At 50.0% G+C, this 24,342-nt stretch overlaps 1 protein-coding gene across 6 annotated transcripts in view; it reads right to left on the bottom strand.

Annotated features, from left to right (window-relative positions):
- LOC147447076 (uncharacterized) overlaps window positions 1–24,342 on the bottom strand; it is a 186,405-nt gene that overhangs the window by 93,479 nt on the left and 68,584 nt on the right. The window lies entirely within an intron of this gene.

The following is a 24,342-nucleotide window of genomic DNA, read 5'->3' as shown; positions in this document are numbered from 1 at the left end:
ATCTAAAGCAAATACCTCTCTAGCAATAGAGAGGGGCCCCTTGGAGGGAGGTTAGGGATCCCATCTGGTGTCGATCCTCTCTCTCTCTCTTCATGCACGACGCCCGGTTAGACTACTGTCCATGGAGGAGATTCCAGCGACCGATGCTGGATTTCTTGTGACTTGTGATTTAGCTATCCCAGCTAGCTGCTTAGTTCACACCTACCAGTTTATGTAAGGACATGGGTCCTATGGGCAAGGCCACCGGCACGGCCGGACAGTGTGTACGCTAGGGAAAGGCTATAAGATAGCACGGTTGGGTGGAGACTAGCACACGCATTACCACCGCCCTTTCATTGGTATCCGAGCTATTTTTGGGAGGAGGCTAAATGCAGCTTGCATGTGCGTGCGACGCTCTGCTTCTCCCCCACATTCCGCAGACAGCGACGTCTCCGCCGTGCAGCAAAAAGAAGACAGACAGTTTCCTGTGCGAGCAGTGCGTGGACAGACAGCCAACCGCGGCCGCCCCATCTACGCCCTTCACAGTGCACGACTAAGGCGGGCGACCAAGGCAAACTCGACGGCACCGAGGCTCCGAAGGCTTCCGTTGGCTGCACACGTAGGAAGGCCCGCTTAACCCTTGCATGAAGGAGGGTTGAACCCACCCCATGAGGGTAAGAGGCCAACACTTTACCATCAAGCTATTGGCCCTTGTTGTGTATAACAAGGAAAGATAGTCTACTTGTGTTGAAAGGAAAACTAAAAGGAGAGGGAAAGCTTTAAACTTCAAGGAAGTAGCTTTACCCTTCCTTTTCACTTCTTGGAGGAAGGCAAGTTTTCCTCCAAAAATTCCTTTTTCCTCAAGCAGGTGGCTTCAAAGTGAAGAAAAGCCTTCACAAAAACGACGAGTTTTTGTGAAGAATCATCAACGGTGTTCTTACAAGGAACGACAAGTGAAGCGATCAACTTCCCGCAAGGCGAGGTTCGCCTGCAACGCAAATCGCGGAGCATACAAAACACAAAGACTTTGATTTCTCAAGGTACAAGTTGTCGTTTCTTTTTCTCTTTGCATTAGTGTGTGTTTACCATGGCCAGTGCAGATATCCCACCTACACACACGTTTGATTTTGAGCACGTAGATCAAAATCGGGGCACCATGGGTGCTGCTGACACTAATATGCATGATGATGATGATCTAGGAGATCATGGGCTTGTAGATATGACTTCTTTCAAGACTTTGGAACATCGCCAAAGCGTACTTGAAAGAAACCTCTCTGTACTCAATGCAAATGTTACCAATCTTACAGAGTTACTTGTGAAATTTATGAATTCACAGACAACTCAAGGAGCCACAAGTGGCACGGTTCAAGGGAACTAAGCTCGCACGACTCAAGGAGTCCAAGAGACCAGTGCTGCAGAAGGTAGCAATGCATTACTTAAGAATATCACCATTCCTGAGTTTCATGGGGAAGAGCATGATCGCAACAAGGATGCGGTCAATACTTTCTTACATAAATGGAGTGATATTCATAGATTGAGACGCACCCCGTATATAAAGACGGCTGTGGAAACAAGTCTATCTCTTAAAGGCAAGGCCTATAAGTGGTGGATGACATTTCCAATAGATGCTCGTCCTCTGTATTGGGCTACGTTTCAAGCTTCTTTCTCCAAAGAGTTTTTGGACTCTAATGAAGAAGATAAGAATTGGTTAGCATGGGATGCATGCCACATGTCTGGCCTCTCTCTCATACAATACCTTTCAAAGTATCGGAAAATCATATTAAAATTAAAAGGTCTCAATGAATTCCAGAAGATACAGGGTTTTAATAGGGGTCTTGACAAAGACTATCGTCTTCATGTCAAGACCCAACATCCAAAAACTTTGGCAGAAGCCATTAGTCATGCACAAAGATATGATAATGACCAAGAGAGGAAAGGAAATGTTCCCTACTCTAAGAATACTTTTGCTAAGAGCAATGTGGCTAAGAGCCAATGACGAGGTAGATCTCCCACACGTTCCAAGAGGAACAAGAGACAATCTACCTCTCCACGCCCACAAGAGGCTAAGAAGCCTAAGTAATCACGAGATACTCCGCGTGGGTCTCTCAGCACTACTGATTTTGAGCGTGCAAAGAAACACAATTTGTGTTTTAGATGTCTTTCGGACCAACATAACAAGAAAGATTGTCCTCTTTTGCAAGGCAAAGAAAAGGCCATGCACACGGTGCAACGCCTCACATTAAATTCATCTCCTAAATATTGTGCTATAGAGGTTCTTCATATGGAAGAGAAGCACAAGTGTTGTGTGCCTGCTTCAATGTGGTGGCCCACCTTTGGCCCCCATGATTTGATTCGCATGCATGGCACTATTAACGGACAACGTGTTCGTATTTTAGTGGATGATGGTGCAACTCATAACTTCTTGAACTATAAGCTAGTGAAGAAATTGAAGCTTACACAAACTCCCTGCTCTCACAAGTATGTGGTGGAGCAGATGTCTAGGAATGATAAAGAAGTATGGGACACGGTAGTTCAAGGGGTTGAGCTTATTGTTCAAGATCATACGATGACCCTTGACTTCCAAGTTATGAACATAAACCAGGCAGGGCTCAGTGGATTACTATGCAGGTTCAGGGTGGCCTTGTGGGCTTCCTGAACATCTATGTGCCCAATGTGGCGAGTGCTCGTGCAGAGTTTTGGTCACAGATTGTTGAGTCTTTGCCACAGGTTGACCATTAGTGTGTAGGAGGGGACTTCAACATGTTGGAGGACCCTTCTGACAGGATCGGAGGCAGCCATGCTTGGGACAGGTTGTGTATGACTTTGAGGGTCTCGGATACATGGCAGCATTCTGGCTTTGTGAGGCCTCCAGAGAGTCTTGCCTTCTCTAGATCGGACCGCAGAGTGGGAGGAGTGAATCTATCGCGGATAGATCGCTTCTACACTAGTGACCACTTCAGTGACTTGGGGGGATCAGAGGACATCCTGGCAGGGACATCCTTCTCGGACCATGCACCAGTGATCCTCACAGTGGCAGACAGACAGAGGAGTGGGAGCACGATGCTTCACATCCCAGAGCGGGTCTTGTTGCACTCAGCACTCAGAGAGAGGGTAGAGGCTCTCTGGAAAGAGGGCATGGACAGCCATGCTCTACCTGCAGACAAAGTGGCCTTAGGCCTAGCTCAGCTTAGCCACTTTTTTCTCCAGGAGTCTATGGCTCGACGGGCTGCAGCGAGAGAGGAGGAGCAGCGTCTCAGACGAGGCATTGCTTCACTACAGAGTATGCAGGAGCAGCATCCAAACAATCCATGGTTGGAGGAGCAGTTACAGCAGGCTCGACAGGAGCTTGCTTGCATGGAGGAGAGGCGCAAGGAGAGGGTTTCAGGTGGATTCCTCCAGGGACTGCAATTCGGTACTTGGGTTGTCAGGTTGGTTTGGACTTGTCCCCCGAGCAGCAGATTGCTCCTCTTCTCCTGTCCATCAGGAGAAAGCTGTTACATTGGAGCTCAGCACGACTTTCGCTGGCTGGTAGAGTAGTAGTTGCCAACCAAGTGTTGTTGGCGACTATGTGGTACATCACTTCTTGCTGGATCTTCTCGAGTTCTTGTATCAGCAAGGTAGAGAGGCTGATCAGGAACTTCCTTTGGTCAGGTCGCGACACTCAGATTGCCCGAGCCAAGGTGGCTTGGTCGGTCATCACACTTCCTTGTTCTCAGGGAGGGCTTGGGATCATTGATCCAGCACAGCAGAGCAGAGCCCTTCTTGGGAAGTTCGTCGTCAGAGGACATCTTCCAGGCGAGGAGCCCTTCCAGGCTGATCAAGAACTTCCTTTGGTCACGTCGCGACACTCAGATTGCCCGAGCCAAGGTGGCTTGGTCGGTCATCACACTTCCTTGTTCTCAGGGAGGGCTTGGGATCATTGATCCAGCACAGCAGCGCAGAGCAGAGCCCTTCTTGGGAAGTTCGTCGTCAGAGGACTTCTTCCAGGCGAGGAGCCCTGGAAGGAGTTCTTGCTGCAGAGGCTTCGTGCCAGGGTGCCTCAGTCAGGAGGACCTTGGTACCTTTCGACCAGATGGATCTTCACAGAGTTGCGCCGAGTTGGTTTGAGCAGGAGACTGGAGGACCGATTCGCTATAAGTTTGCTTCGTTCTTGGGAGCTCTTATGGCGTGGCCTAGAGCAGAGACAGCCGACATGCACGGAGGAGCGCCTACGGCAGCCCCTCGTCTGGAACCCCATGGTTAGCACTCAGAGAGGCCACTTGGTTGGGAGTCGGCCTCATGTTTCTTGGGGTCCCATGGCAGCAGGTCCAGCGCGCTCTCTAGGTGACTGGCTAGAGTTCACATGTTTGTCAGAGGAGGTGCAGGCTGTCCAGCTACAGGGCATGAGAGGGGTGCAGAGCATGTGTCGGGACATCTCAGAGTCAGTTCTAGCTGAGTGGCTCACGCCTCTCGAGCCAGTAGCACCCTGGTGGATGGGAGCCTTCACATGACTGGAGGTTCTCATCTAAGTCAGGGCTTGCTCAGAGACTGTCCCAGCCCTGTTCTTCGAGCTTCAGGGTGGGGGACGATTACAGCGAGTTGCAGTAGAGGCCCCGCAGGTAGCAGAGTGCTGCTTCCAGAGGATCCGTGTTGTGGGCATCTGTGCGAGGACTTGCGTCATAGACCCTGACCCAGCAGCTCTTGAGACAGGACACTGGAGGCTATGGGCTTGAGAGTGTTGTCCACTGGCACGAGTACAGTGGGATCCTGGTGAGTGGCTATGGAGGGACCCCTTCTCTTCTGCAGACCGCCCAGGAGTCCCCTTCTTTCAGTACACTGTTCGGCTTGGACGTCATGTACTTGCAGCACAGAGAGAGGCCCGCCCCGCTGCAGCACGTCATTGGCAGGAGGAGCGCCTCACAGTCGAGTTCTTGGCAGCTTTTTGGCAGAGGCTCTGGGACTCCAGACAGCCGAGGCGCGTCACTTTGTTCCAGTGGCTGGTTGCACATAGAGCCACAGCAGTAGGGAGCTGGCTTGTGCATAGTGGTCTCTCGGCCGCATGTGCAGCCTGTGACCAGTTGGTGGAGAGTCAGCGTCACTGTCTTTGGGACTGTCCCTCGGCCCAGCAGGTGTGGCTATGAGTTCTTTGGCTGATGCCTGCCCTCTCCACGGCTCGACAGTACACTTGGGAGGCAGCGGCTTGGTCCACCCTCACGGGCCCGGCACTTCAGTTTGAGCTATCTTCCACCAGCAGGAAGATAGTGATGCAGGAGGGGCGACCTACACTCCAGCCTGCTACTACAGATCTTACTCCACAGGAGTGGTGCAGTGAGAGAGAGGAGTGTTGGGAGCTCATCAGCGGCCTACCTCTCTGGTTCATCTGGCTGGCCCGCTGTTTCCGCATCTTTGAGGCTTGTCCTCTGCCACCAGCAGAGACTATTCGTGACTTTTGGCTAGAGCTGATCCATACTCTCAAAGGACAGCTTGAGGGACTACAGGGCAGCTCCGACCGCATGCGGGAGCCGCGAGGCTTTCCTTCGACTCTGGCGCCCTGGGCCTTTCTACACCATTGTCCAGGAGGTGCTCAGATGGCACTACTGTCCACCTGTGTGGCTCTTCCCTCCTCCCATCTCTTGATTTAGCCTCATTGTATATATACTGTTTTTTCATTGGGAGAGTCTCCCCATCATGCTTGTTGTAGCCCTCTCCTGCAGAGGTGGATGTAGCCCTATGGACAGTTTTCATTAACTAATAGAAGGATCTTTTTCTTGGAAAAAAAAAAATTTATGAACATGGACCGTGGTGATGTAGTTTTAGGACGGGAGTGGCTGCATGGTTTAGGAAACACATTGCACACTAGTTATGAACACAACTCCTTATCCTTTATGGCCAATGGTAAACATGTGCTTTTGCTTGGTGAGAACAATATACCATCTGCACCTCTTATATGTACAGCCGAGCTTTCTATTTTGCAGAAAGCAAATTTAATCGATGAAGTCTTTTTGTGTTACTGCTTGTCTCCAAGTCTTGTGAATTCTCAAGAGCAAAGTGCGGTGAATTCTAGTAAGGGTATGCAAAGTGCGATGAATTCTAGTAATGGTATGCAAAGTGCAATGAATTCTAGTAAAGGTATGCAAAGTACAATGAATTTTACTGATAAACAAAGTGTTAACAAATCTAACGAGCAAAGTGCTCTCAATTTTAATTCTATAGAGCAATGTGCAACTGTTGTAAAACAAACATTACAGGAATTACAAGATTCTCCATCCCAGCATAACTCTAGTTTACTTTATCCTTTTGCACGGCAAAAGCTAACTCACTTACTCACGGAGTATAGTGATGTGTTCTCAAGTGATTCACCACTAGGTTTACCCCCTACACGGCTGTGCAGCATGGCATAGATGTCTTGCCAGGCACTAAACCGGTGAGTAAACCACCTTATCGTATAAGTGTTAAAGAAGCCAAGGAGGTTGAGAGTCAGTTGGCTGACTACCTCGCGCGTGGTTTCATTAGACCTAGCACTTCGCCTTGGGCATCACCAATTCTATTGGTAAAAAAGAAAGATGGTACTATGCGCATTTGCGTAGATTATCGCGGATTAAATGCGATAACCATCAAGAACAAGTATCCTCTGCCTCGAGTGGATGAGTTGTTTGATCAACTCCACGGGACAAGATACTATACATAGATAGATCTTCGTTCAGGATACCACCAGGTACGTATCCTACTGCAAGATATCTCCAAAACTGCCTTTAGAACACGGTTCGGGCATTTTGAATTTTTGGTTATGCCTTTTGGTCTAACCAATGCTCCAGCTACATTTATGACACTCATGGATGGTGTCTTACATCCCTATCTTGGAAAATTTGTTGTTGTTTTCCTTGATGATATTCTCATTTACAGTAAGACTGAAGATGAACACATAGAATTAATAAGTTTCTAAACCGGCTCGCTGCTGCTACACGCTCCCCCCCCTCTTGCACCATCGCCTCCCCTCACCCCCCTTCTCTCTCTCGCCCTCGCACTGCCATCAGCCCCCCTCGCCCTCGCGCTGCATCCCCCACCCCCTCCCGCCTTGCGCTGTCTCCCCCTCCCAGCCCTGCCCGCCACCTGCTGCCCGCCGCCCTCCCCCCCTAGCTGCCCCCTAGCCCGCCCGCCGCCCCCCCCCCCCCTTGACCGCATTATCCCCAAAGGTTTCTTTGCGCCTGGCTCTGCAACATTTGTTCTTCGGACAAGTGTTCGGCGTCCTCGGTTGCAGATTGTTCTTCTCCATCCGCCTCTTCGACTCAGCAGTAGACACAGATGGAGGCTCCAGCTCCGCCACAGAGGGACTCGCCTGAAGCCCCCTCGCCCGACCCCGCTGAGCCCACCATTCGACTTGCTCTTTCGCCGACAGAGCAAGCGAGCCTTGCCGTAGAGATAGAGCGCTTGCAGGCGACTTCTGTCATCTGCAAGGTTCTCGGCACCCGTCCTAGCAGAGGAGAGCTGCGAGACCTTCTCCAGGCCCGCCTTCTCGCAGAGGTGGGCAAGATTTTGGATGTTCAGATTCTCGGACGGGGCCACTACCAGATCGAGTTCGAGACTTCTGAGATGGCCTCCAAGGTCATAGCTATGAGTCCACTGGCTATCCGAGCATCATGCGCCCACTTTCGACAGTGGCGACATGGTTTTGACCCGACTTCGGATGTGCTAGTAGAGGAGGCAGACATCCCCATCTCAGTCTGCTTTCCGGGTTTACGGAGGGAGTACCTTCCACTTCTCTCCAGGATTGGCTCCGCCATCGGGACTGTTCTGGAGACACCTCGTACGGCAGCATCAGTAGCTGCCAAGGCGGCTGGCATCCCTTCAGTTCGACTTTTGGTCAGAGATACCCACACGCTCCCGAAGGTCATCCTCTTGCCTCGGGTGAGTGGGGGTTGGTTTCGACAGAGTGTGGAGTACTCGGGTCTCCCGAACCAGTGCTTCATTTGCAAACAGATGGGCCACCTAGCGAAGGCCTGTCCACGGAGGAGGCCACGACCTGCACCTCAGCCTCAGCCCCAGCCTGCCAAGGCTGGGCCGCAGCCTCAGCCAGCGACACAACGCACAGATTCTGAGCCACCCTCCGAGCCTGGGGCTCCAGCGGAGGAGGGGTGGCAGCAGGCCCGTGGCCGTCGACGCTAGGGGCCACAGCGACAGCCTGGCACGCAGAGTGGCCCTCAGGTGCCTACTCAGCAGCAGTGGGTTCCCACGGGGAACCGCTTTGGTCCTCTTGAGCAGGAGGAGTCCCCTACGCCAGCCTCCACCTCCGCTTCACCCTCGCCAGCCTTCCCACCTCCAGATCTCCCCTCTTCCTCCTCATCCCCTCCTCCGCCCTCTGCTCCTGCCCACTCCCCACCTCGCCCCTCTGTCTCTGTCGCCCCACCCCGCTTCTCTTCTCCTCCGCCCCCCCCCCTGCTCCTGCTCCCCCTCCTCCTGCTGCAGTACCTCAGTCGACCCAGGAGACTGGTCCCTCGCCGGCGGCTAGGAGATCTCTTCGCAGTGCTTTTTCCACGAGTCGCCTAGCGAGAGAGGGTCAGCCCTTCTTGCGGCCCCCTCTGCAAATTCAGACATCTTCCCTTGCAGCTATCCCTCGTGGTCTGACGAGCATTGACCTCCGACGCCGCTGGGATTTCTTCGATTACGGATTCACTCGCTTTCTCGGCAATTCCGCAGCAGACCACGAGGCAGCCTGCTTCAGGGTCCACGCTCTGTTCCTCGCCGATAGGGGGACAGAGGCCTTGGACTCGGCAGTTGGTTTCTCCTTTCCCCTCTGTGGTAGGACCGAGACAGAGTGGTCCCTCGACTCAGTGGAGGGATGGTTGCATACACAGGTTCTCGAGTTCTCTCACCACATGGGAGAACCTGGAGTTACAGATTTGCTGCAGACTTTGTGGCCACTGGCCAAGTTTGCGGTGACACCCCCAGACTCAGCAGGATGTAGGCACATTGTGGTATACTTTTTTGCTGATACGCAGTGTTTGCCTTGCTATGTATACATACTTGAGGACTCCTGGACAGAGGAGGTTGCTTTACGCATGGCTCGCTCTGCTTGGGCTTGGGCCAGACACTCACTACAGGCTCGCCTATCTAGAGGACGCTCGGATGCGGATTACTCCCCATCCAAGCCTGCCTTGAAGATAGCCCGTCTTGCTGCGGCGGCAGCATCTGTTCTCTCTCACTCCCCATGAGGATCGTCTCGTGGAATGTGCAGGGATTAGGTGGGCCCCAGTTTCAGCGACAACGGGGCTGATTGCGTCAGGAGCTGCAGTGTTGCCTTGTGGGAGGAGAGATTGATCTCCTTATGCTTCAGGAGCACCATTTGTCTGAGAGCCGCATTCGGCGATGTGGTCAGATTTTGCGTGGACATTATGATACCTTTTGGTCAGCTGCTTTTGGACCTGGAGGCATCCAGGGTGGGGTATGTATGACTATTGCGGACTCACTACAGCAGGCCATTGTGGGCAGAGGTATTATTGTGCCAGGCAGGGCTCAGTGAATCACTCTGCAGGTTCAGGGTGACCTTGTGGTCTTCCTGAACATTTATGCACCCAATGTGGCGAGTGCTCGTGCAGAGTTTTGGTCACAGATTGTTGAGTCTCTGCCACAAGTTGACCATTGGTGTGTAGGAGGGGACTTCAACATGTTGGAGGACCCCTCTGACAAGATCGCAGGCAGCCATGCTACTGTGCATGGAGTCGAGTTAGCAGCTTGGGAGAGGTTGTGTATGACTTTGAGGGTCTCCAATACATGGCAGCATTCAGGCTTTGTGAGGCCTTCAGAGAGTCTTGCCTTCTCTAGATCGGACCGCAGAGTGGAAGGAGTGAATCTATCGAGGATAGATCGCTTCTACACTAGCGACTACTTCAGTGACATGAGGGGATCAGTGGGCATCCTGGCAGGGACATCCTTCTCGGACCATGCACCAGTGATCCTCACAGTGGCATACAGGCAGAGGAGTGGGAGCACGATGCTTCGCATCCCAGAGTGGGTCTTGTTGGACTCACCACTCAGAGAGAGGGTCGAGGCTCTTTGGACAGAGGGCATGGACAGCCAGGCTCTACCGGCAGACAGAGTGGCCTCAGGCCTAGCTCAGCTTAGGTACTTCTTTCTCCAGGAGTCTTTGGCTCGATGGGCTGCAGCGAGAGAGGAGGAGCAGCGTCTCAGACGAGGAATTGCTTCACTACAAAGGATGCAGGAGCAGCATCCAGACAGTCCATGGTTGAAGGAGCAGCTACAGCAGGCTCGACAGGAGCTTGCTTGCACAAAGGAGAGGCGCCATGAGTTTGCCTTTCACCGACAGGCATCTCAGTGGACTCAGGTAGGTGACAGAGTGACAGGTGCTTTTTTTGAGACAGTGCGACCTCGGCACTCGCATGCCAAGGTCAAACAGCTGAGGAGACCCGATGGGTCAGTTGTTTGTGAGCCTCAGGATATGCGTGCAGTTGCTACTGACTTTTACCGTGAGCTACTGTCGGCTGAGCCTCATTCAGAGAGACAGGATGCATGCAGGGAGCAGGTTTGGGCACAGATGCCTTGTCTTGTGACTGAGGAGATGCGCCAGAGCCTAGAGATACCTCTTCAGCTTGAGGAGCTGCACACGGCTCTTAGGGCCCTTCCTCGTGGTAGTTGTCCCGGTGAGGATGGGCTCACTCCCAGCTTCTTCTTGGAGTACTGGGACTTGCTTGGCCCAGATCTTTGTAGTGCCTTTCAGTACATTCTGCACACAGGAGTGATGCCGGATAGCATGAGTGAGGACCTTGGCTCCTTGGATGAGATTCGACAGTGGCGCCCTATCACCATCCTCAACTCAGCCTACAAAATTCTTGCCAAGGCTCTGAGTTTGAGGATTCAGCCACTTTTGGAGAGCCTTATTCATGGGACTCGGACAGGTTTTGTCAAGGAACGTAGTATCCTTGACAACATCTTCACTTTCTGGGAGGCTTCTGCCGTGGCACGTCTCCGTGGGGAGGACCTTGTGATTCTTCTTCTCGATTTTGAGAAGTCATACGACAGAGTTGACTGGGACTTTCTAGAGGGCACGCTTCGCAGGATGGGCTTTTCAGATGCTAGGATCACAGGGGTGTCAGCTTTGTACAGACAGGCTCACAGTCGGGTGCTTTTGGCAGGAGGTAGAGGTGAGCGCTTCATGCTCACACGATCGGTCAGACAGGGTTGTCCTCTTGCCCCCTTTCTCTTTCTGTTCTATGCGGAGGCGATGAGCAGATTTTTGGTGTCACAGCAGGTTGGTTTGAGGGGTTTGAGGGGCTTAGCACTCCCTATACGGGGAGATGAGCTTCTGGATGTTGAGTTTGCCGACGATTCAGCCTTGTACTTAGAGGGCCAGGAGGCCAATCTACACAGGTGTGTGCAGGCTCTGGAGACCTTCTGCTGTGCATCGAGCGCACTGATCAACTGGAGAAAGACAGTGGCTTTCTCGGTTGGCAATGCTCCGGTGCCAGAGTGGATGCCAGGAGAGGGTTTCAGGTGGATTCCTCTAGGGACTGCAGTTCGTTACTTGGGTTGTCAAGTTGGTTTGGATTTGTCCCCCGAGCAGCAGATTGATCCGCTTCTCCTGTCCATCAGGAGAAACCTGTTACATTGGAGCTCAGCACGACTTTCGCTGGCTGGTAGAGTAGTAGTTGCCAACCAGGTGTTGTTGGCAACTATGTGGTACATCACTTCTTGCTGGATCTTCTCGAGTTCTTGTATCAGCGAGGTAGAGAGGCTGATCAGGAACATCCTTTGGTCAGGACGCGACACTCAGATTGCCCGAGCCAAGGTGGCTTGGTCGGTCATCACACTCCCTTGCTCTCAGGGAGGGCTTGGGATCATTGATCCAGCACACCAGAGCAGAGCCCTTCTTGGGAAGTTCGCCGTCAGAGGACTTCTTCCAGGCGAGGAGCCCTGGAAGGAGTTCTTGCTGCAGAGGCTTCGTGCCAGGGTGCCTCAGTCAGGAGGACCTTGGTACCTTTCGACCAGATGGATCTTCACAGAGTTGCGCCGAGTTGGTTTGAGCAGGAGACTGGAGGACCGATTCGCTATAAGTTTACTTCGTTCTTGGGAGCTCTTATGGCGTGGCCTAGAGCAGAGACAGCCGACATGCACGGAGGAGCGCCTACGGCAGCCCCTCGTCTGGAACCCCATGGTTAGCACCCAGAGAGGCCACTTGGTTGGGAGTAGGCCTCATGTTTCTTGGGGTCCCATGGCAGCAAGTCCAGCGCGCTCTCTAGGTGACTGGCTAGAGTTCACAGGTCTGTCAGAGGAGGTACAGGCTGTCCAGCTACAGGGAATGAGAGGGGTTCAGAGCATGTGTCAGGACAACTCAGAGTGAGTTCTCGCTGAGTGGCTCACACCTCTCGAGCCAGTAGCACCCCGATGGATGGGGGCCTTCACGCGACTGGAGGTTCTCGTCTCAGTCAACGCCTGTTCAGAGATTGTCCCAGCCCTGTTCTTCGAGCTTTAGGGTGGGGGACGATTACAGCGAGTTGCAGTAGAGGCCCCGCAGGTAGCAGAGTGCTGCTTCCAGAGGATCCGTGTTGTGGGCATCTGTGGGAGGACTTGCGTCATAGACCCTTACCCAGCAGCTCTTGAGACAGGGCACTGGAGGCTATGGGCTTGGGAGTGCTGTCCATTGGCACGAGTGCAGTGGGATCCTGGTGAGTGGCTATGGAGGGACCCCTTCTCTTCTGCAGACCGCCCAAGAGTCCCCTTCTTTCAGTACACTGTTCGGCTTGGACGTCATGTACTTGCAGCACAGAGAGAGACCCGCCCTGCTGCAGCACGTCATTGGCAGGAGGAGCGCCTCACAGTTGAGTTCTTGGCAGCTTTTTGGCAGAGGCTGTGGGACTCCAGACAGCCGAGGCGCGTCACTTTGTTCCAGTGGTTGGTTGCACACAGAGCCACAGCAGTTGGGAGCTGGCTTGTGCATAGTGGTCTCTCGGCCGCATGTACAGCCTGTGACCAGTTGGTGGAGAGTCAGCGTCACTGTCTTTGGGACTGTCCCTCGGCCCAGCAGGTGTGGCTACGAGTTCTTCGGCTGATGCCTGCCCTCTCCACGGCTCGACAGTACACTTGGGGGGCAGCAGCTTGGTCCACCCTCACGCGCCCGGCACTTCAGTTTGAGCTATCTTCCACCAGCAGGATGATAGTGATACAGGGGGGGCGACCTACACTCCAGCCTGTTACAGATCTTACTCCACAGGAGTGGAGCAGTGAGAGGGAGGAGTGTTGGGAGCTCATCAGCGGCTTAGATCTCTGGTTCATCTGGCGGGCCCACTGTTTCCGCATCTTTGAGGCTCGCCCTGTGCCACCAGCAGAGACTATTCGTGACTTTTGGCTAGAGCTGATCCATACTCTCAGAGGACAGCTTGAGGGACTACAGGGCAGCTCCGACCGCATGCGGGAGCGCCGAGAGGCTTTCCTTCGACTCTGGCGCCCTGGGCCTTTTTACACCATGGTCCAGGGGGTGCTCAGATGGCACTACTATCCACCTGTGTGGCTTTTCCCTCCTCCCATCTCTTGATTTAGCCCCATTGTATATATGCTGTTTTTTCATTGGGAGAGTCTCCCCATCATGCTTGTTGTAGCCCTCTCCTGCAGAGGTGGATGTAGCCCTATGGGCAGTTTTCATTAACTAATAGAAGGATCTTTTTCTCGGAAAAATAAAAGAAGATGAACACATAGAACACTTACGATTAGTGTTTGCATTAGACCTAGCACTTCGCCTTGGGCATCACCAATTCTTTTTTACCAATTCTATTGGTAAAAAAGAAAGATGGTACTATGCGCATTTGCGTAGATTATCGCGGATTAAATGCGATAACCATCGAGAACAAGTATCCTGTGCCTCGAGTGGATGAGTTGTTTGATCAACTCCACGGGGCAAGATACTATACAAAGATAGATCTTCGTTCAGAATGCCACCAGGTACGTATCCTACTGCAAGATATCTCCAAAACTGCCTTTGGAACACGGTTCGGGCATTTTGAATTTTTGGTTATGCCTTTTGGTCTAACCAATGCTCCAATTACATTTATGACACTCATGGATAGTGTCTTACATCCCTATCTTGGAAAATTTGTTGTTGTTTTCCTTGATGATATTCTCATTTACAGTAAGACTGAAGATGAACACATAGAACACTTACGATTAGTGTTTGAATAACTACGAGCTCACGCGCTGTATGCTAAGCAAAGCAAGTGCAATTTCTTTAAAACAGAGATACATTACCTCGGTCATGTGGTCTCTTATTCTGGCATCAAGATGGACACTGACAAGGTCGTTGCCATTCTTCGATGGCCAAATCCCAACACGGTTGAGGAGCTTCAAATATTTTTAGGCATGGCTTGATTTTATCGACAGTATATCCGTGACTATGGCAAAATCACTATTCCTATGACGAATCAACTTAAAGCAAAAGGTAAGACCTTTTCTTGGGAAGAAGCCCAAAAACGCAGTTTCGAATAGCTCAAGGTAGATATAGCCACTGCTCCCATCCTAGCAATCGTCGACCCACTTGAGCCGTTTGTGGTAGAGATTGATGCTAGTGATAAAGCCATTGGTGCGGTACTTCTCCAGGAGGGAAGACCTATAGCCTTTGAAAGTAAAAAGTTAGATAGAGCTCAACAGAATTATTTTGTCTATGAGAGAGAGGTCTATGCAATAATTCACGCTTTACGAAAGTGGCGACACTATCTATATGGTGCCGAGTTTAAAGTAGTTTTTGACCATGAGAGTATCAAATGGTTTACTACTCAAACAGACTTGAAGGGCCTTAAAGCTAGATGGGCAGAAATCTTTCAAGATTATGATTGTAAGCACGATATCGCAAGGGGCGATATAATGTAGTAGCGGATGCACTAAGTCGGATGCCTCAAATTAATTCACTTGCTTTCACGGAACTAAAGAGTGGATTTTTGGAGTCATTACGTGGCAAGTGTGCACAAGATCACTCATATGCTAAAGTGTGGAGTGCAGTTTTAAAAAGGGATCCCTCACACTCACATGTCTCTGAATAGCCAGATCAACATGTCTTTGCACGCACAAATAGAAACTCCAATACACAAAGCTCCACCCCTACTCAGGAAGAGCTTAAGCGATGGAAGAATTTTTCCATTGATGATGGCTACTTACTCCACAAAGGTAGAGTATGTGTGCCAAACACTCAGACACTAGGCGCCAAATCTTATTTGAGTGTCACGATAGTCATAGTTACATGGGACGGCGGGTCGGGGTCGGGAACAGGGTCGAGAACGGGGACGGGACGGCAAAAGTCAGGAAACGGGGATGGGGTCGGAACCGCAAAAAAAAAAGCAGAGTTTTTTTGGCATTTTTTGACCTACACACATAGAGCATCACTTTGACCATAAATTTACACTAAATAGACCAAAGAACACGAGTCATATAGGCTGAAATGTGCTAATAAAACATCGATGATCGATGGATACAAAATGAGAAGTGCATGCCACAAGGGCTCAAGAGTCAAAAAGCCTAAAGGACTTAGGACAAGCCTGAGGCCTCAAGGATAACAAAAAGTACAAAGGGCTATGTAGTAGGTAGAGTCGTAGACTCAAGAGTCTAGACTCGGGAGTCGAGTGATCAATGATCATCAAACTCAAGAAGTGCTCGCCTGCTGAATCTCCACATCGTCGTCGTAGTCGAGGTCGTCAGCGACGTATGAGGGCTCGGGAGGCTCGAAATCCTCCTCTAGCTCCTCCAAAAGAGTATCGGCCATCGATGGATTCTCTTGTGCCATCTCCCACTCAGTGAAAGTATCTGCCTTGTATGTGACACTCTTGGCAAGCATGCGCAAGTTAGCGCTCACAAACACCAAATCATTGGCCCTCTGAACCCCAAGGCGATTCCTCTTCTTAGAGGCAATGTGGCTGTACACACTCCATAGTTGCTCCAAGCAACTAGTGGTACATGCTTGGCTAAGGACATGAACAACCAAGCGCTGCAAATGTGGGCCATCTCCTCCATAGTCCTCCCACCACAAAACCGAGCCAATCTTGTTGCGATCAAGCTGTACATCTACACATCCATAGGAGCCCTTCTTTTGCCTGTAGTTGAGTAGCTCGTCTCTAATCTTGCGCCTAATGTCACTGCTAGGCTCAAGGCGCTCCAATGCAAGCCGCCATCCTTTGCTCACCTCCTTGTCGGTCTCTTGACGCCTTCCTTGAAACTCAAGGTCAAGCACATAAGCTGCCGCATGAAGTGGAGAGTAGTATCCATTCCACCTCGACTCACACAAGCCATGAATCTCCGCATACTGAACAGGGTCAAGCACAAGCTTCTCAAGTGCCTCTATCATCTGATCCATGGCTTCGTAGACTTTGCCAATGCATGGCTGCAAGCCATCCACCACTCGAAGTAGGTGTAGAATAGGTGTGACCATGGCGTCAAGAGTCTTCACCTTCTCCCACCAAGCGGCGTCGTCGGCCCATTCTCGGCATTTCAATCCTACTGCTGATGTAGACTCCGGCATGGCCTAGAACTCATCACTGAGAAAGAGGCCCCTTAAGGCTCCGCCACATGTGGACAAGCGGCCTAGCATAAGCCAATTGAATGCAAATCTTGTCTCTGAATATTTGAGCAAGGACAAGTGGCTCCTCTTTGAGAATTCATGGCGCACTTTTTGATGGTTGAGCACAAAAGAGACAATTCGAGAGGCGCACCAATGGTGGGTGAAATCCATGACAAGTTCCCTATGTCCTTGAGGAGGTTATTGAGGCAATGCGCCATGCAAAATGTGACATGGATGCTCGGATACATGCCCTCAATGATAGCTCCGGCTGCCCTATTTGACGCCTCTCCATCTGCAACCATACAAAGGACATTCTCCGGGCCGGTGATCTCTATGGTGCTTGTCCACTCCGCAGCAAGCATCTCGGCGGCCTTGCCACTATCGGATGCATCATGTGACTCCACAAAGTACATCTCCCCCCGAGAGTAGGCCACCACCCCGTGGATGGACCGCTTACGGGTATCGCTCCATCCATCTACAAGGAGAGAGACGCCATTGGTCTCCCACAAATCCTTTGTTGCTTGGGCTGCTTGCTCCACGGCAAGCTTCTCTTTGTCAAGGAGGGTGGTGCGAAGCCTCTCCGATGAAGGTGGCACATAAGAGGAGCCATATTCCCCTATTTTCGTAACCATGGTTCGAAAGTATGGAGACCTATCCACACAAAATAGAGCATGTTGTGTTGGTATGGAGAGTCGAGAGTCGAGAAGTTATAACCCATTATGAATACAAAATGGAATATTGCAATGTGCATATGCCAAGGGAAACTCACCGCGAAGCATGGAAGGCAATGTGGTCGTGGAAGAAAAATCGGGCAACCGACCTATCCACCTCTTCCTTCAATTTAGGATTCCAATTTTCGTTGAGAGTGGTTTGGCGATACGGAACAGAAGAAGACGGTGTAGATGCATGGCTCTTGAAGCTTCGAGAGATGTCGTCAAGGCTGGCTTCCCTTTGCTCTCGCGGTGTCGCCGTGGCGGAGGGATCAACGGCAACAAAACGGCCCCTCTTGGCCGCTTCCGCAACCTCATACACCGTGAGCTTCTCAAGAAGATCCAACCTCTTCTCGGGAGCTACATGAGTGCAAAACTTCACCTCGTGACCGGGTTCATGAAGAAGATGGGCTCGCACTTTGTTTGAACCATCCGTTCTCTTGTATGGGCGTAGCTTGCACGTCCATGGTCTTGCACCGCCACCTTTGCCACGCGAGCTAAAGTCGACTTCATCCCACCACGACCACGTTTGCACGGCGGGCCTCCTTCGAGAAGAACCGGCTTGAGAAGTGGAGTTGGCTTGAGATGACATGATGGTGGAGAGACTCGAGAGAGTAGAGCTTAGAAGTTAGAGAAGTTAGAGGAGAGCTTGTGTGGAGAGAGAGTAGAGGAGAGCTTCAAAGTGGGTAGAAGAGGGAGAGACTTGAGAGTGGAGACTAGAGTGTAGAGTAGTCAATGGTCATGCTTCAAGCTTGAGCCTTGAGGCTTGAGCAATGACTCAATGAGGCTATGAGGCTTGAGCAATGAGCATTGAGTAGAGAGGAAAGCATTGAGTAGCTTGAGCTTGAGGGAAATTGCGAATTGGAATGAGACTATGAGTATTAAGAGGCCCAAGGGAGCCTTTTATAGCCTCCCAAGGGCCAAGGCCTCCCAAAATGTGGCAGTTGGGGCTGCACAGATCCGTTAAAAACGGTAAAAAACGGTCACATTTTTCAGCCTGACTGCAGCCGTTCCCGTCCGACCCCTGCCGTTCCGACCGTCCCCGGTCCCCCCTGCGACCCGCCCGTCCGGCCCGAATTCCGTCCGTCCCAAAGCGTCCCCTTCCGTTCCCGGCCCGGTTACGACCGTCCCCCGGCCCTAGGGACCGTCTCCCCCGTCCCCTGTAACTATGACGATAGTCCAAGTGCTGGTCATCCAGGTATCCGTAAGACGTATGCCTTAGTTCGACGGCAATTTTATTGGCCGGGCTTACATCATGACGTTCAAGAGTACGTACTAAACTGCCAACAGTGCCAAGTTAATAAGACAGAGCGCCTCAAGGTAGGTGGCCTTTTACATCCTTTAGAGATTCCACAGGGTAAGTGGGAGAGTATCTCTATAGATTTTGTAGTAGGACTACCTACTACAAATCGTGGCCATGATGCCATTTGGGTAATTGTAGACCGTCTCACAAAGATGGGTCGATTCATTCCCACTAAGACTACAGTTAAAACACCGGAATTAGCACGGCTATTTGTAGAGCATATATATAAACTCTATGGTCTTCCAGCTAGTATCATTAGTGACAGAGATCGAAGGTTCGATAATCACTTCTGGAAAGCTGTGTTCCAAAAGTTGGAAACTAAACTTAATCTAAGTACGACCGATCATCCAGAAACGGATGGTCAAACAGAAAGAGTTAATCAAGTGCTAGAGGATATGCTACGAGCATACGTTAACAAGAAGCAAACCAATTGGGAAGACTACTTACCTATATTGGAATTTGCTTATAATAGTTCAAAGCATGTGACTACAAGGTTTAGTCCATTTATGCTTTTGCATGGATTTCACCTAGATCACCCGTTACGGTGGGGTTGGCTAAGGAGAAGATACAACAAGCGAAGGATTTTCTCCAAGACCATTTTGACATGCTTCGAGTTGCTCGACAGAATGTTAAGCAAGCTCAAGATCGATATAAGAAGTACGCAGATGAGCATCGACGTCTTGCTACTTTCGAAGAAAGAGACAAGGTTTTCCTCAAAGTTCCGAAGCATTCAGAAAGTCTGAAGAAGGGAAAAGTTGCTAAACTTTCGCCACGCTATTGTGGACCGTTTACCATTCTCAAACGTATAGGTCAAGTGGCCTATAAGTTAGCTCTTCCAGAGCACTCACGAGTTCATCCTGTTTTCCATGTTAGTCGTTTACGAAAACAGCTAGGACAAAATGATAATGTCATTGACACAGGTGTGTTGGTCGACCTTATCGAACCGCCAAGCATTCCTCATGAGCCCGAAAAGATTTTGGATTCTCATGAGCTTCGCACCAGACATCATATCACACGACAGGTATTGGTAAAATGGCTAGATAGACCTGAAGAAAATTCTACATGGGAGAATGTCTCCTCACTTAAAAGAACGTTTTTGTACGTTAGTTTTCGAGGAAGAAAATGATTCTCCAAGGGGGGGGTAATGTAAGGACATGGGTCCTATGGGCAAGGCCACCGGCACGGCCGGACAGTGTGTACACTAGGGGGAGGCTATAAGATAGCACGGTTGGGTGGAGACTAGCACACGCATTACCACCGCCCTTTCAGTTTAGGATCCCATAGTACTTTTATTTTATCATTCTATCATTTTGTCATTTCATTTTGTTACTCTGACTTTGTATCAGATTCACCACATTGTAACGCTTTGGTCTCATAGGTCATTTTGGCCTTTTGAAGACATTAATATAACATCTCATTTCATCTCTCTCTCTCTCTCTCTCTCTCTCTCTCTCTCTCTCTCTCTCTCTCTCTCTCACACACACACACACACACACACACAACACTTTCACTCACAGTTTACATTCTCTCTTGTTTTGGTCCATTGCACAATCTCTCATGAAGAAAAGGGGGGCTCTCTCTCCCCTTCAGTAAAAGGAACATTGAATATGCAATGAGCACTCATCTTGAGCATTCACCATCATTCACTTCCGCTGCACATTACAAGAGGAGTATGCTTTGAGGAATTCATGATCAAGATGGATTGTTTTGTTACTCGAGCTCATGGTTTGGATCTCCCTAGTCATTGTGTAGATCTCTAGAGCATCTAAATTCAAAGATTTAGTTCTTATATGGTTCAAGTTTTTTGCTTGCTCCTTGCGACTAAGTTTGTGGAGAGGGATATCAAGATAAGCGTTTATTGAAGAAAAAACCCACAACCTAGTATGCCATTGGTATCCTCCACCTTTCAATCACCTTGGAGACTGTATAAACTTTGGGAAAGAGCTATGAGAGGGCCAAGTGCAAGCTGCAAAGGCCTTATGGGAATAAGGTCTTAGAGGATTTTCAATAAGATGCAATTATCTTGCTAAACAAGTGGTAAAATCACAAGGCCTGCCTAGTGATAATGAGGAGCCTCAAAACGGTAGTATCTTGCAAAATGAGCTTTGTACCATTTGTAAACTTGTCAAAAAGGCTGAAAAAGAAACTTGAAATTTTTCTGGCTAAAGATTTCACCTTTCACCTTGCACTTGCAAAAGACTTTTGAACCTCATCAAGAGTTGTCTTAGAGCTCCAAGCTCAAGTAAGGATTCTAGAGATTGACACACCTAGTAGGAGTATTGAGTTTTTTTGCAAAACCTTGAAAAGAAACATTTATGTCCTATCAACATTCGGTAATAAAGAGGGCTAAGCTGAGACACTTTTCGTGAACAGTACTTTCTAACCGGCTTAGGGCTAAGCTGACACTTTTCCGGAACATTACTTCGCAGTGGGGAAGATCACATCACCCTATTGGAAGGCCACATTCACATCAAATGTAAAGGGTAGCTCACATGATTTTAACACTAGATAGAGCATTATGCCGTGTTATTTGGATGCACAAAGCAGAGCAAAGAGCACCCACTAGCACTACATTTTCTGTACTAGGACAAAATGTGCACTCACTTTGAATGGATGGAGCTTAGAGGTGCATGGCACACTTCTCATCATACTCTTGTACTCCATCTGAGCTCATGCATGGCCTTACAAGCACATGCATGAATGCATGATGCGTGCACACACCAGGCGCATGGCATGCATCTAGTGTTAAAAACCAAGGGTGTGCTACAAATTAGAGCTGGTAAACAAGGCAGGAGACAGCTTATGCATTCCATGCAGAGTGTGGAGGAGGACCTTGCATGTTGATGCTGATAACTTTCAAAAGAACGTCCATCATCATCCACTTGGTTGCCCATCTCCAATGCAACTTTGATTGCTCTTCTAGCGTCTCGGCATTGCCAATGCTTCCATCTTTGAATGGTCTTTCTGGATCTTTCCTCCATGAACTGGAATTACTTTGAGCGACTCATTTCATTTCATTTCTCAGTACAACAAGAGCATCATTCAATAAGGATCAGGTCTTACGTAACACATTCATGAAAGGAGGAGCAGTGAGAGTGGATGACTTCAATTTCTTCATCTTTGCACTCACATTGTTGGGCAGGGACTTTAGTATGCGAGAGACAAGTTATGGCCAGAAGTGGTGAGAGACCACTGCAAGACGCTCAATATATCTATGTGTTTGAAGCAGAAGACGTAGTGTTGAGGTGAGCAGAAGCGAATAGATGTGAGCATGGCAAAATTGGGTGTTGGATAGGAAGGGGTGAAGGTGGAGCCGCTGGATGTGAAGCTAATCATAAAGCTGGCCGATATGGTGGTGGTCAATCATTTTGGGGCATGTACAAGGAATAACTTTAGACATGTGATGAAGATGCTCATGTCACAAGCAGCAAATAGTTGCAGGTGCTGCATTAGAGTTGTTGGATCGCTTTAGCACTCGCTCGCTAGCCAGCGTACAATCTCACTCTATCCTTATTCCAAGGAGTAGCAGACAATCAACGCCCATTGACCATTGTTGGTGTCCATCCCATCTGACGCAGTATGCTGCATTTAGCTTGTAGATTTGTTACTATGCATTCAGTTGACATCTCCTATAACCAACATTGGCAGCCTCGTCAACATTTGAAGCCCTGTCAACAGCACTCATAGCATCCTATCATCTAATTGAAGGTGCCATTATTACCAGGGTCTACTGCATGCAGCATTTCTCTAGAACATCCCGCCTTCAGATCTGCTTGAACCTGCCTTTGGCAGTCACCTTCTGTGATCTGTTTACTTATAGCTCTATCAGACAGTAGCAATTTGGGGCAATCACCATCCCTTCTGGTCGTATGCTCACTCCATCATAGAACCCCCACTAATTAATAGCTGGCTGTTCTGGCCGAGCCTCTCTTTTCCAATACAGAGTAGCTACCCCGACTGCGGGCACTACTGATAGACAGGTTGGCCATCTTCCACTTACTCATGCTGCAGCCTGGTGCCATAGCACGGGACTATCACTTGTGTGTCTTCTTCACTTGCAGGCAGCCCACTCGTTAAATGTGCTGCAAGATTCCCTAGCTCAAGAAATGATGACATTTACCTTGCAATGATTTAACCAGATATAAAGCCCAACATATCCATTTTCAGTCATAGTTGCCTCACCGTGTCATGAATACAACCTTATCATGAGATTACATTTCTTTTAGTCCACCAATAAGAAATATTTTGCTTTTGCATAAGCCCCAAAAATATTTTTAGCTAACAAAAAAAGAGAAGGCAACTCTAAGGCCTCCAGCCTTTGGGCAAGCCAAAAACCAAAGTACGTTATCAATTGGGAATGCTGGAGAGACATGGAGGAAGGTTGAAAATGGCAGGCACCTGAAGAGCACGTAGTAAGGGCTTCTAAGAAGATGGGGCCTATGTGAGCAGGAGGGGGTGGAGGGAAGCTGATTGCGGGGGCAGCAGCAGGCCATGCCTGGCATGTGAAGGGCCATCGGGGGGCAGTTCACAGGTTGGGAAGTGGCCAGCTCAAGGCACTTGGATGGCACGAGAGTAGAGGGCTGAGGGGAGCCGACTGAAGGAGGGAAGCCACAAGGGTTGGGCAGTGACAGTCAAGCGAATAGATTGGGCAGTGCTGTCGACGGAGAGGTCAAGAAGCTCTTGTGGAGAGCACTGAGGAGGATGGGTCCGACAAGGGGCTGCAATAGGGGAAGAGACTTTGAGTTGCAAAGGTGGTCGCCTTTGGGAAAGTTGGCTGAGGGTTGAAACCATCATCAGAAGTTAGTGCCAAGAGAACTCAAGTGAAGGGGTCTCTGCTGCACATTGCCTGAGAAACCCTAGGCACTGCTGCTTCCCCTCTCCGTCTGCCACTTCTTTTGCCCACCCTTTCCAGCCTGTTGCACACTTTCCTTCCATTCATGCAGCCGCAAACAGCCACGCGTCTTACCTCTGCCTTCCACTCCCCAGGTCTTGAGCAATAGCCTGTTGCTGTTGTACTTGTGAGTTGTGGCACTTGCAGCTGCAGTACTGCCTACTGTGCTGCTGCCTCTTCACAGTGTGTAGCAAGGGAGTGCGGTCTTGTTTGGCTCCAGCCGCTTCCATCCTGCGTGCCTACCTTGTACCTTTCGGCTTCCACCTTTTCCTCAATCCCCTTTCTTCAGCCTGTTGTTTTGCATCCACCTAGTGCACACCCTTAGCCTAGCTTCCGCCCAGGGTCACGTACGACAGGTACACGTACGAAGACGTGCGGTACTAATCGAAATTAAAAATTAGACGTGTGTTGACGTAACGTACGTCTTACACACTACAAGAGAGACTAAACAAGTTAGAACATGATAGATCATATGAGTCATGACATGGACCTTAGTACTTAGTACTAAGTACTTGCAACTTAAGTCTTACAAATTAGAACATAAAAGATCTATCCATGGACATTGGAAACGGCAATGTCCGAAAAAAGAAGAATCATGATCTCCAAGTGCTAGTAGCCATAGTAGATCCGCTACCCGAGCCTCATCGCACATTGGTCATGGTTGTTTGAGCCAATGTTGCCATTGGGCTCTTGGTCAAATGCAATCAAAATTGTGAAACGATCCCACCCAACAAATCACCGCCCAAAAAAAAAGGAAAAAAAGGGGGGGAAAGAAAAAACAACAACCCGGACGAGTCATGTACGGAACGTACGAGTTGTACGGTACGGTACGGAACGTACGAATCGTTCCGTACGCCGTACGAGGACAACCTTGCTTTCGCCCTATGCTAGTAGCATTCACTTTGTCGTAGTAGCATACACACTCACACACTTC

Source organism: Adiantum capillus-veneris, chromosome 11 (assembly GCF_014529385.1).
Source record: "Adiantum capillus-veneris isolate H3 chromosome 11, ASM1452938v2, whole genome shotgun sequence".
Classification (NCBI taxonomy): Eukaryota; Viridiplantae; Streptophyta; class Polypodiopsida; order Polypodiales; family Pteridaceae; genus Adiantum; species Adiantum capillus-veneris.
This window is presented reverse-complemented; position numbering and strand designations above follow the sequence as displayed.